The following is a 13,679-nucleotide window of genomic DNA, read 5'->3' on the forward strand; positions in this document are numbered from 1 at the left end:
ACAGACAGGCCGACCGACCGAGAAACGAAGTACCATCCACCCACCACACACCCGACTCGAAACCGACTTAAAATTGCTGTGTCACCCAGTTCTTAGACCGAGTACCTACTCTCCGCCACACACCAGAGAAGAAAGCGAGTTAATGTTACAGTATAATGCAGTTCTGAGCTATGTCGAAAGTTTATAGTCTCTAGCTCACCGGTAAACTAGATTAAAATCAACTGCAAAATTTGCACTGAAGCAAACAGACAAGAAACCGATCCAATAAAAATGTGTTAAAAAAATGGCTCTGAGCACTATGGGACTTAACTGATGAGGTCATCAGCTCCCTAGAACTTACAACTACTTAAACATAACTAACCTAAGGACATCACACACATCCATGCCCATGGCAGGATTCAAACCTGCGACCATAGCGGTCGCGCGGTTCCAGACTGTAGCTGCTAGAACCGTTCGGCGACCCCGGCCGGCAATGTGTTAAAAGTGATTGTTCATTCATATATACACAAATTTACAGTGTAATACAAGATATTAAACTTTTAAAACCAACCAAAAATTGATATGTAATGCTGCAAATACGAAAATTCATATTTCAGAAAGTAAATACATACATTTTGAATGTACTTTATTTTTAGAAACAGACTTTTCATTCACATCTTGAAATAAGATACTCTATTTGTCTCTAAAAAAGTTATCAACCCTAGTTACGTTTCACGTGTAACCCAAAAGGCTGAAAAGCATGTAAACAACATCACTCAAACCGGACGAGTGAATGGAAAAATTTACATAACGGCTGCAACCGACGGAGACTTGCTTCAGTCTCAATGAAACCATTCAAACAGGGCGAGTGAATGAATTGAATACCATAAAGCAGTGTAATCGCCCATACCACTGTGTCTAGCTGCAACATGGTCCAGATAACGTTCGTCTAACACCTCCGTCTGATTGTGAACTTGCAGTGGCTTGAAAAACTAGTTCATGCTACAAAAAATGAATCAGGTCGAAACTCGAAAAAGGACCGGTGCCATGCCATTTCAATATATGAAAGACAATATCCCGATTGACTGAGTCACTCACTCACTGAATCATCATCACCCAGCTCAAACCACTGAGAACAGAAACACGAAATTTGCAGTGTGTGTTGGTCTTATACTGTAGGCGTCCTTTAAGAAGGTATTTTTCTTGAATCAATCTCACAGAGGGTGAAATACGGGATGAAAGCCTTTTTTTTTTTTTTTTTTTTTGAAAATATGTCACTATTAAGGCAATTTTGAAACGAGACCTATGAAAATTGGTTCTTCTGTCAGAAGTTAAGAAAAGTTCGTGTTTCAGCATTTTTGAAAATTCCCGCCATAGAGGTGAAATAGGGGACAAAAGGCTTTTTCTTGAATAAATCATTACTGAACAACTACTTAAGTGTGGCGGCACGTGGTAGCCGTGCGGTCAGGGGCGCCTTGTCACGGTTCGCGCGGCACTCCCCGTCGGAGGTTCGAGTCCTCCCTCTGGCATATGTGTGTGTGTGGGTGTGTGTGCGTGTGTGTGTGTGTGTTGTCCTTAGCGTAAGTTTGTTTACGTTAGATTAAGTAGTGCGGAAGCCTAGGGACCGAGGACCTCAACAGTTTGCTCCCATAGTCCTTACCACAAATTTTCAAAATTCACTAAAGTGTTTTGAAAGCTACATCCATAAAAATTTGTGTTTGACGTTTCGGCTACAAACCCTCAGGTGGTGAAGGAGGAGATGAAATGTTTGGTCATACTATCTTATTCTGAAAGAATTTTTGAACCTAAATCTATGAAAATTTCACTTTTTTTATTTGGAAATTCAATCCCTAATGGGGTCAAAGGGGTCATGAAAGAAATAAGAAAATATTTCGTTGCATTAAAAAATGTTTGAAGCTATATCTATGAAAACTAATATTCCACTTTTCAGTTGGACAGAAACAAATGCGTTGGACGATGAAAGTTTCTTTCGAAATATCACCACAAGCAGAGACCGTACTTCTACAGCATTAATTACAGTGAAAAGTTAAGAAGGTGTTGCAGTTCGTGTTAACATAAAATTCGGCTAAACAAAAACTAAAAAAATTGTACAGACTATGAAGTGTACGCGAGCGAAGCAAAGGGCGGTAAGCTAGTAACAACATAAATCGCCGAGAGACTTTTTGGTGTGGCTCCCGAAAGTGTATTCACTTTGCACTCAAAAGTTACAAGAGTTAAGATGTGTCCGCCTTTTGTTATCGTTCAAGCGACACGCCGCGCGCGGTCGGGAGTTGGCTTTAGCACAGAGGGCCCGCAGCAGCCTTTGGGCCACTTGCTGAGGCATTCCAGGAAATGCTCCCAGTACTGCCGGCAAGGCTGTGTGTGGCGGAAGCGTTCAAAAAGGGACGCGGCGCCGTACACAGGTCGTGTTCAAAGGGACCTGCCGCTCCCCCCGCGGCAGGCCGAAGGTCCACACGAGGGCGACGCATAGGACGCTAAAGATAGAGACACGCGTGTGTAACCGATGCTTCTGGCGCATGCGCTAAAGACGTGCAAATATTGAATGTGCGCTAACGCGTCCTGTACTAAACGGTTTGGGCCAGAGAATGGCGACTGTGGACAACTCATGCTAACGACTTCAAACAGTCTACTACATTGCTGGTGCCTGCAGCTCGCGGTCTAGTGGCCAGCGGGTGGTGACGACGGGGCGCGGACCTAAAATTTCATCCGCTCTCCGAGTGAGCAACTGAGCGCACGGCTACTTTTCGAAATAGGTCAGCTGCGACTAGAGGTCAGTTTTTTGAGTCAAGTAAACTGCGTGCTATGTTGGCACCACAGTATTTTCCTTCACATTTACAGAGACTTAGTCTCTCTATGACTGCCGAGCTAGACCAGTCATATGTATCCTTGATGAAATACCTATGCCCGAATGGAGCACCCGTCATGTTGTTTAAAGACACACGGGAACTATTTTCATTCCTTATTATAACACTAAGGCAACGGCCTTGCCGCAGTGGATGCACCGGTTCTCGTGAGATCACCGAAATTAAGCGCTGTCGGGCGTAATCGGCTCTTGGATGGGTGACCATCTAGGCGGCCATGCGCTGTTTCCACTTTTCTGGGTGTACTCTGCCTCGTGATGCCAATTGAGGAGCTACTCGACCGAATAGTAGCGGCTTCGGTCGAGAATACCATCATAACAACCGGGAGAGCGATGTGCTGACCCTATGCCCCTGCTATCCGCATCGTCCAGTGAGGATGGCACGGCGGTCGGATGGTCCGGTAGGCCACACGTGGCCTGAAGACGGAGTGCTATGATAACAATAAACGGTTTCAAAAAAAAAAAAAAAATTCAAACGTGTCATAGTTCTAATTCTGTATTTTAAAATCAAATCCTTTGCATACTGCACACTTTTTTTTCACGTCCGTGAGCTCGTTCTGTATCATTAATTTTAAGGTAATTACTATTCCGAGTATCAACGACTGCATTAAAAAATGATAAATCCAGTGTTTTCCGTAAGATCGTGCAAAAATATGCAGGACGTAGAGAATGCTCCATTTAACAATTTGAGGTAGGGAAACTGGGGTCGGAGAAGCCAGATTAAGGAGATATGGAAACAAACTTGTTCATACCTTTGTCGAGCGTTATTGTTTTCCAGATTGTTTACAACTAACATACGCACAAGTTTACACGTTTATTTACATGCACATTGTTTATTTCCTGCAGGGAAACAAGGATGGCGAGCCTGATTACCAGGAAGTCTGCCTGGCCGTCTTAACGCACACCTGTACTTGAGGTTCGTGCAAAGACCTCTACCTGAGTTACTGGAGAACGTACCCTTGGCTATTCGTGAGAGGACGAGGATACAACATGACGATGCACCGCCTCACTTCAGTGCGGTTGTCTCCAACCGTCTCAGTGCTGTATTTCCTGGTCGCTGGACTGGAAGGGGTGGTCGTATTCCGTGAGCTGCGAGGTGAACTGATCTGATTATTTTCTATGGTTATATCTAAGGCCACTTGTGTATGAGCGCCTAGTGGATACGGAGATAGAATTAGTTTCCAGAATTGTAGCTCCCTGCGATGTGATTCGAAACACACCAGATATGAGTCAAGGTGCTTCAGAATCGTGTCCGCCGATGTCATGCTTGCATTGAGGTTGATGGCCGTCACTTCCACCTCGTTTTCTAAGATACAGTACAAATGGGACGTTCATTGTGTCAGGGATGGCATTTAAAGATCACTAATGTCAATAAAAGTTACACAGTAATGTGATTTTATTCGTATTATCTCCTTAAGCTGGCTTCTCCGACCCCCGGTTTCCTACCTCAAACCGTTAAGCGGAGCGTCCTCTATGTCTTGTTAAATTTTTGCATACACTCATGGGAACACCCTGCACGTGGATGTGCACTCTTAAAATTTAGGCCGAAAGTACTGTGAAACGCCTCACAAGCGTTGGTCGTTCTTTCAGTATTCCAACAAAAGAGTCCCTTTATCGCGATGCCTTGCTGCAAACCAGGGAACGTCTGAAGAGACGGTCTATGCTTAGCGTTGTCGTCAGTCGCACAGACGTCGGAGCGGTCCTCGCTGCCGCCGTCCCAAGGAGACCCTGCTTCTCCACCGTCACCGCACTACCCGTGCAGGTACTTGCCTAGACGCAAACCAGCCCATTTCTTGAATCCTCGGCCTGAAAATCTCAGTAACTGGAGTGTAACTGTGTTCAGTGATGAGTCCCGCTTCGATATGGATCCCAATGACCAGCGCAGACGCACCATACAGCGGTCGAATACCAACATGACTGTAGCTCGCCATTCCCCCTGGCAACCAAGCGTGATGGTCAGGGCTGTCATTTCTTCCCGTAGCAGGACCCCTGTGGCTGCCATCGGCGGCACATTAAGAGCACAGCGGTACTTCGACGATATTCTACGCTGCGTTTTGTTGCCTTGCATGGGAAGCCGTCCTGGGCTTACACTTCAGCAAGATAATGCCCGCCCTTACACGGCGAGAGTTTCTACCGCCTGCTTTCGAGCTAGTCAAATCCTATCTTCTTCAGCGAGGTCGTCGGTTCTCTCTGTAGCTGAGAACTTTTGCAGCATTATGAACAGGGCCCTCCAACCAGCTCGGGATTTTGACGATCCGGGGCGCAAATTGGACAAAATTTGGCATGATATCCATGAGGACTTCATCCAACAACTTAATCAATCAATTCCAAGCAGAACTACTGCTTGCATGTGGACCAGAGGCGGATCAACGCATTAATACCGTGCTCAGTGTGTGAAATATTCTCTTGAATATACCATCCAAGTTTTCAAAAATTGTAATCCTTTGTTTGTCTGTAAATGTAAGTCACATCTATCGAATTCCATGCTATTCCGGTAATTCTTTTGTGATACGTCGCTTTTTTCCTCACATTCTAATAACAACAACGACAACAATAATAATAATAATGATAATGGTAACAATAATGATAGTGGCAGGTACAAAAAGAATTTATAGGCGTACAAAATATTTGATATCTGATAGAGCGAGTTCTGGGGACAAGAAATGGAAGGAGAGAGCACCAGCTAAGAAAACTGGGAAATGAGGAAGATGTGGTTGGAAATAAGGATGTACAGGTATAACGAGAGTGTACAGGGCGAATGGTAATCCTTATAGTTGCTTTAGTAGATATGTCATTAACTGTCTTTTGAAGCCGGAGATGTTATTTGGCCGGCCGCGGCGGTTCTAGGCGCTTCAGTCCGGAACCGCAAGACTGCTACGGTCGCAGCTTCAAATCCTGCCTCGGGCATGGATGTGTGTGATGTCCTTAGGTTAGTTAGGTTTAAGTAGTTCTAAGTTCTAGGGGACTGGTGACCTCAGATGTTAAGTCCCATAGTGCTTAGAGCCATTTGAACCGTTTTTGACACCTGCTGCGGCGTGACTTTGCTCGAATGTGGAGGCCAGCCTTCATTCTTCCGACTTAAGCGTTCAGAGGAGAGTTAGATACAGGAGGCAGCCCTCCATTGTGAGAACCGGGGGAGGGCCCCCAGCTCCGGCTGTCACACAAATCAGCTGACTGCCGCCTACGAGGCCTCCTATTGGCCGGCGACTCCGCTGCTCTCGCAGACCCCCAGTCCCGGGCAGCTGCCCGACTGCAGCTCTGCGTGTATGATCCTTCTGCGTGGAGTTAGTACAGAATTTAAATGTGAATGATAGAACACGTAACCAGGATGTGACCTAATGCTATGTCAGGCAAATAAGGTGTGTGGTCCAACAGTATGATGTTGGACTTCGCTGGAAATCTCTTGTCAGACAATGACGTATGAGCTGGTGCATTTTCTTCATGCACAGCCTAAGACTTGTTCGCCGGCCGCTATGGCCAAGTGGTTCTAGGCGCTTCAGTCTGGAACCGCGCTGCTGCTACGGTCGCAGGTTCGAATCCTGCCTCAGGCATGGATGTGTGTGATGTCCTTAGCAGTTCTAAGCCTAGGGGACTGATGACCTCAGATGTTAAGTCCCACAGTGTTAGAGCCATTTTCGCTTCCAACGCCGATTCCACTTCCGGAAGAAGTCTCGGTATGTCTCTTGCTGGATCGCGTGGAGCTCCGTCTCCGAATTTCCTTTTATCTCCTCTATCGCTGCAAATCTTCGTCCTTTGAACGGAGTTTTCAACTTTCGAAATAAAAGTAAGTTCGCAGAGGCCAGGTCTGAACAATAAGGAGGATGAGACAGCTCAGTGATTACGTTTCTTGTGCAAGTGTTACGAACCACCAGACTGTGTGGCTGCGTTAATATGATGCAAGTGCCATGAAATGTCTCGCCACATTTCAGGCCGTTTCCTTCTCACATTTTTTCGCAGGCTCCGCAACACAATTCTTTGCAAGATGCTGCGTCAGTATTTCGTGACACGATCCAACTGAAATGTTACACTCTTCTGCTACCTCTCGGACAGTCAGTCTTCGATTGGTGCGCACAATTTCGTAGACGTTCCTGACATGAGCGCCGTCGGTGAGCTTCCTGAAGGAGGTTCATCTTTAACTTCTGACAGGCCATTTTTAAACCGCGTGAACAATTCCTAACACCGAGAACGGCTTAAGCACACATCACCGTAGGCTTCCTGCGTCTCTATGTAACTTTCGGCGTTACACTTTAAACACAGTGAAATGTCCCCTTAGAACAATTATACAAGACTGTGCTTAAACTGACACAAAATATTTTTAGCGCAACGCAATCTGACTTTCAAAAATCCCTACAAAAGAATGGCCCTGACTAACATTAACCTATAACCTATAACCTATAACCATTAACCTATAACCTATAACCTATTAACCTATACAAATCACTTACCTCACAAAAATCATGGTTACTCGAACTACTGCAATACAGCGAGCGCCACTACTGCCAGCTAAATAAAAGATTCAAACTACTGAAGGCACTAACTACTGATAGGCATAGTTAGCAAATGAAAGATTTTAATAGAGAACAAACAATGTATTTACCTCACTAGTCATAATATATATAGCAGTTCATGACACCAATTGTTACAAATTTCAAAACTCCGCCATCTCTCTCCCCACGTCCACCATTGCTGGCGGCTCACCTCCAACTGCGCAACGCTACCCGCTGTTAGCATCCAGCTGCCGCTGCCCAACACTACAATGGCAGACAACAATGCAAACCAGCCACAGACTGCACACGGCACAGCCAGTGATTTTTCATACAGAGCGCTACGTGGTGTTGGCGTTACCAATAAAAATACTTAAACAGCCTACTTACAACAGGTGTGTGCAAGGACGCCAAGCGCAATTCGCTGCAACATATCACTAGCGCAAAATTATGGATGTTCTGAAATTTTTTGAACAGACCTTGTATGCAAGATCTCACAAACAGAACATGGAGAGATAGGGAGAGGCACTGAAAGAGCAACTCAGTGTGTAATGGGAGACGATAATCTAATAATCTTGGATGATTTTGACTTTGCCGCAGGGAAAGGAACAGAAGACAGAGTTATGGCATAACGGCCTCCGGACGCAGCCATCGATTTGCTGCAACAAGAAACGTGGTACATCCGACTAGACGACGAGTTTCCGTTGATCGACAGACCAGTCACGATGATCTCGTGCTTACCGCAATCGGAACTGACAGTTTTCTGTGGTCATCATGTAAACAGATCGGGGTTGTCCGATATCGAAACCGATGTTCAACAACGTGCGCTGAGCCGTGTGCACCTGCACTGTACTGTGTTGTCAGAAACTGGAAATTTGTGGTAAGGCCTAATGGGACCTATCTGCTGAGGTCATCGGTCCCTAGGCTTACACACTACTTAACCTAACTTAAAGTAACTTACGCTAAGGACGACACACTCACTCATGCCCGAGGGAGGACTCGAACCCCCGAGGGGGGGAGCCATGCGGGGCGTGACAAGACGCCCTAGACCGCGTGGCTACGCCGCTGGTCAGATCTGCTACATATCGCCGCCTATCACGCGTTACAGAGCGGGCAACCCTCCGACGATGAGCAGAAGTCCGACACCTTGTCGCCTACTCGTAGTTTCGCCATCGTTGGCAAGCGCTGAGCCATAACACTGTCAGAGCCGCTTATGTCACTATTACTCTTCTTTGGTGTTCAACCAGGGTGTTGGTCTGCAATAGTACAGCAGTTCCTTCTTATATCCGCATTCCTCTTCATTTCCCCATGTGTTGCGCGTCCAACAACATTAGCTATCTGGCGCTTGTTTGGCATCCTTGGATGTCACCGACGATTCCTTCTTTCAAAAGCTGCTTCTGCCGTTGCTCCGATGATGTTCTTGTGCCTTAAAATGTGTCCTGTGAGTTTGTCTTTTCTTGTTTGAATGCGCCTCCACAAACATCTGGTTTCCTGTATACTTGGTTCCTGTTCACTGTTAACTCTTATCTGCCCAGTTGATCTTCATCACCTTTCTGTACCACCAATTAACACTCTTAATATTAAAAATAAGCAGACTTATCAGAAGAAGCTGTGATAGCTTGATTATAAACCTAGTGTTCCATTCTTTTTTTTTTTTTTAATCAAACCAGCTGGATGACCGTTTAGCTTTTGACGTGGGAGCGGAGCGTTAAACTGTTCTGGCGTAACCACAAGCGCCGGAACGAAGATGCGGAACGCAAGAGCAGAGAAGACGGTGAGGAAACATCTTCCAATGGTGCGCGGAATTGCACCGTGCCGCGCCGAGAGCGACAAACGAGAAGACGTGAATACAAACGCCGCTCCTACCAGCCTCGGCCGCCCAGATCTTCCCGAGTCTGCAACGTGATTGGTGCTCCGCAGTCAGATTGTCGTGAACCGTATCAAGTGTTTCCTTGGACTCGGTGCACAGCAAGAACTGTACTGTTTTCATGTCGCCTCTCGCTAACGACTTTTTCTGTAGCAATGTTAAGTATTGTCAATTTGCTTTCTACAAATAAAACTACTACTGTTATTTGTTTGAATTGTTGTGTAGCATTCCGAGAATGCAACGTCCTTTTAGGTACCCTATATGCAACGAGTGGGTAAGACCCCACATAAACATGACATATATTTCAAATTATCTCGAATATTATCTCTAGTTTTAAACGTCTTAATGAGTTCTAGTTTGAAGCGGATTAAAATCTCGCCTATTACCATGATTTTGTTCACATAATGTATTGGCCTACATTCAATAACGAAAACTTTTGGTAACACCATAAGAAAGAAATTTATGTTAACTATAAGTACTTTGTCTTAAAACTTTCTTACTGGCAAAGAAACTAGAAAAGAGTAGTGCGCTACTTCCAGGACAACAGTTTTCAGGAACAAAAGTTTTCAAGTTCGAGACAGGTAAACGAAGCGGAAGATAACGCGTTCATTCTGTGCGGGCGGTAGCAACTCTAGTGCGCTTCTCTTCTTTCTCCTGAGGACGTGTCGATCCTAGTATCACGCCCAGGGACGTCTGACAGAGTATATATTTCACGAATGTAAGTCCGTCGACGTTCTGTTCATCGGCGTTTATACGACACTTATTTCTCGAAGACGCAACAGGCCTGTGTCTAATCCCTGTGTGTAGGACAACGATGACGCCGACGCCGACGACGGCTCAAGGGGGAGTTGGCTTAACTGTCCAGTTTTGGAGATATTATTTCTTACGTCCTAATCAGTTGTTTAAACAATGCCATCGTGGACAGTAGGATGTTGTTTTTGGTATCTCATGTAAAAAATAAAAATTCTAAGGAAAATAAACACGCTACTCTTAATCTTTTAAAACACATAAAAGCAATACAAATTACGAATCTGGTTTCTTCACTTGTACCAGGGGGTGCATGGATTACATCACCCTTATAAACTATAAACTATCACCCTGAGCTCGATTTACGTGCGAGACTAATTTTAGGGAAATGTTTCATATTTCAGATCTCACATCACTATTTGCAGGTATTACAATGTAACTTCCTCACTCTTTTACCCAGTCTTTTACGCTTTGCTTGATTCCACATTTTGCACTTCATGAATCTGATCATTTCTTCTTTTTCCTCTTCCTTGCAATATTTGCTATATAATTCTTGTCTCTTCCTTGTGAGTTTCTGTGTCCCCAGAGCACTTCCTGTTTCCATGTCGAACTGTAGTTTTACATTTCTTCTTCTTCTTCGCTTCGGTTAGGTTTACTTTATTCAGCACACATCCCTCCTCAGCTTAGGTTCCTTGGCTCGGGTCTGGAAGTTTTCTTTGCAGCTATCATCATTTCTCTCGGATATCGGCAACGTTTCTTGGATGGACACCTTCAGCCCACGTTTTTGTGTCATAGCTTCTTCTGGTTTGAAACTGCTGGACAATCCAGTTCCTTCTGCAGTGTTCCTTACGTCCATCAAGCTAAAGTCGAACATCATCTGTCTCATCCAATTCCTTGTTGCCTTTGCTGAAAAACTCTTTACTGTATAAAGAAAATTTATATTCCAGTTTGCATTTTCGTTTCTATTTTCGACATTCGTCTTAATTGTTGGCTCGGGGATATTTTATTTAACCCATCGTCTCCATTTAGATTCATCTGTCCTCTATTTTCCTCATCGCCCTTCTTTTGCCGTACCGTAATAGCTACACAAAAAGTTAGATGAGTACTTAAAAAAAAAAAAACAACGCTTTCTTGAGACGGAGCTCATACCTGACAATATGGCTCCAAGAAGCCTGTGGTTCACGCTGATCTCTCTAAATGTAACCTAGTACAAAAAATATGAATTCTGTAGCAGCGGTACAAATTAGGAGCCGGTAGCATGTGAGCAACTTTCCCCTGTTTCTGAGCTGAACCTACAGCTTCGCGGTTTTCAGCGTTCGCATGAGCCTTTCCGCCTAGGACTGGTGAAGCAGTCGTATCTGCATGTTGTTAAAAATTAATTCACTGGTGTCCTTTAACGAAGTCCCTCGAGTCCTTTTAATTGTTTCACAAATTGTCACAAAAGTAAGAAGCAAATAACGGCTGCATGCTCTGTCGGGTAACCTACTGTTTACAAGACTTCATGCAAAAGTGACATCATTTCGAAGTCACACACTGTGTCGAGGAAGAAACGGGCTATCTATCGACTTTCATGATCATTCGGTTCACAACACGAGATGCGAACATGACGTTCAAAATAGTAACATTTACCTCTAGTAGCGAGAAATTGAGCTTACGCTATTTCTTTACTGCAAGGTACGATAATCTCGGAGTAACGTTGTTTATAACTATGTAACGTTCTGCACTAATTTGGCTGGGCTATGGATGAGGAAAACATAAATGTTGGTAAGAATTAACTCCGAAAATTACTGGCAAGAATTAACTCCGTCCGAAACTTATTGAAAAAGTTGTACTCACTATTTTCCCTAATATTCCTTCATCAAACCCGAAAGTGAAACCACTTACTGATTTGTAAACAGAAAGATCTGAAATCAACAAGCACCGAACATAGTAACATATGTATTCAGCCATGTTCATTAAGCTGTCTCAACAATATAAGCTTATTTTTAGAAACTATGAAAACTAGTTTCAGGAGTTGGGCTACAGTAGAAAGAGTGAGTAGCCATTATAGAAGAAGAATTACAACAGCAGCACATTTATCTTACGCCCTGTGGATAAATCCTGTCTCAAAACATCAGCACATTGAGCATCTCTCGAAAACGCGTCGGTACTGGTAAAACTTGTTGTGACAAAATTACGAAAATCGTCGTACTGGTAATTAAGGAAGTACTTTAAAAGAAGACTTTTTTTGGCAAAGCTGTGTCCTAAAAGAACTAGCTCGTAAATTTAGTTTTGAGTTTTTTAGATGGCTGAGATTAAGTTGACTTTTAATTCTTTTGCAAAGGAGTTGGGTCTTTTGTACGCTTTTTATTCTGAGTGGCAGTTTTTTTACAAGATGAGGAACGTGTTTTCAATATTTATTGGCATTTACGTGTTTCATGCTTAATATAGAATATTACTCAACATACTTTTTTTACTTAATAAGGTAGTCCCAGAACGTTTTAGACACATGAAGGTGAAGAATGATCAGATATGGCAGGACTGTCTGGGGATACGCTGCGCCCACACACCTGCGCCGTCTGCAGCATCGCTCCACGATACACACGTACCGCGGACCTTCACCGGGAATACCGACTTGAGACTCTCACGGAGATAATCCACAAACTCACCACAAGACTACACAGAAACTCCAGACATTCGCAGAACCCGTTTATTCTGAATCTGGGGAACTACGACCACAACTATAGATGAAAACATAAAAGAACAAAAGACATACTTGTAAGGACCTAACATCTGTGGCGAAGTACACGCAAACACAACGGTACAGGTGAGGCCCTGTTAATCAGACGCCATTACCGGATATCCAGCTGGAACACACTTGTCGAATAACTGGCGCCACGCAGGGAAGCCATACCGTACACTGCATGCAGACAAGATCCACACACCCCCACACAGTGAGATGATCTATGGCCGATCTCCCACTACTACATAACGATCTTGATTGTTCCAGAAATGCAGCGGCTGCAGCAAACTCGTATACATCGGCATCTCCTGCCACGGTAATGATGCATGCTATCCATACTGACAAACCCAACCTTGCATGAACTATCGCAGCTAGTAAGCCACTACTGCTCTTACTACCCAACCCACTGTCGCAGAGGTCTTTTTTTTCCCACGGCACGAGCCTTGGCACTTCTTCCCCTCTGCTCTTCAAATTGCTACCCTCATTCGCGTTTCGTCCACTACCTATCACCTGATCACCTGTTAATGCGAAGTCTTACCCAGACGCACGGATAACATCACAGCCCAGCATCCTGTGATCCACCTATTAGATAACTAACATGTTGACGGAGGTGACAGTAGAACTTTAGGTCTGATCACCACGTTGGTGCGGGCGTGGAGGGGCCCCATCTTATTATACCATTAGAAAAATCCAATATCATATTTCCGAAGCAGCCAGCGTCGAATGTTAGTCAAAGTCGATAGCGCTTACTGCGGTCTTCGATAGCTGCGTGTGACGTCAAAATGACGTTCGCACAGAGTTTTGTGAACGGTACCTGGCCCTGTTCTCTCACGTTGGTTGCCGCGCGCCGCGGCGCTGCAGTTTACTTGCGCAGCCGTGTACGGGGGTCCGGGACGCCGCGCCGCCACTGACAGGAATGCCTGCCAGCCCAGCAGATGAGTCGCGACGAGACGAGACCAGCTCGGAGCAGCAGCCAGCCGGCCAGATCGGGCAGCGAGC

At 44.8% G+C, this 13,679-nt stretch overlaps 1 long non-coding RNA gene across 1 annotated transcript in view; it reads right to left on the reverse strand.

Moving 5' to 3' along the window:
* Positions 1 to 13,679, reverse strand: part of LOC126293541 (uncharacterized) — a 616,677-nt gene that overhangs the window by 376,724 nt on the left and 226,274 nt on the right. The gene's annotated exons all lie outside the window — the stretch shown is intronic.

This window comes from Schistocerca gregaria, chromosome 10 (genome assembly GCF_023897955.1).
Source record: "Schistocerca gregaria isolate iqSchGreg1 chromosome 10, iqSchGreg1.2, whole genome shotgun sequence".
In the NCBI taxonomy this organism is placed as follows: Eukaryota; Metazoa; Arthropoda; class Insecta; order Orthoptera; family Acrididae; genus Schistocerca; species Schistocerca gregaria.